Source organism: Nanorana parkeri, unplaced genomic scaffold (genome assembly GCF_000935625.1).
Source record: "Nanorana parkeri isolate BGI_ZX_2015 unplaced genomic scaffold, ASM93562v1 scaffold580, whole genome shotgun sequence".
In the NCBI taxonomy this organism is placed as follows: Eukaryota; Metazoa; Chordata; class Amphibia; order Anura; family Dicroglossidae; genus Nanorana; species Nanorana parkeri.
Genome location: NW_017306848.1, coordinates 692,043 through 692,317, shown reverse-complemented (window position 1 = coordinate 692,317; position 275 = coordinate 692,043). Strand labels below are relative to the sequence as shown.

At 29.1% G+C, this 275-nt stretch overlaps 1 protein-coding gene across 2 annotated transcripts in view; it reads left to right on the top strand.

Annotated features, from left to right (window-relative positions):
• MCC (mutated in colorectal cancers) overlaps positions 1-275 on the top strand; it is a 249,605-nt gene that overhangs the window by 208,334 nt on the left and 40,996 nt on the right. The gene's annotated exons all lie outside the window — the stretch shown is intronic.

Here is a 275-nt window from a genome sequence, read left to right as displayed (position 1 = left end):
AAGGTAATATTACTTTCTAAAAATAAGTATATGATAAATAGTTGTGTATCTAAATTTTATAAACATACTTTTCTAGTGTCTTATTTATTTAGTGTTGTATTATCAAACTTCCATTTATTTATCCAATTGATAGTTATGTGTATACTTTGTTTGTAATTTATCGATTTCTTGTGTATTTATGTGTCGTGCACACCTCTATAACTACCCATCCTACAAATGTGATTATAGATTTTAATTATCCTACTATACTACTTATCTCCCCCCCCCCCCCCCCC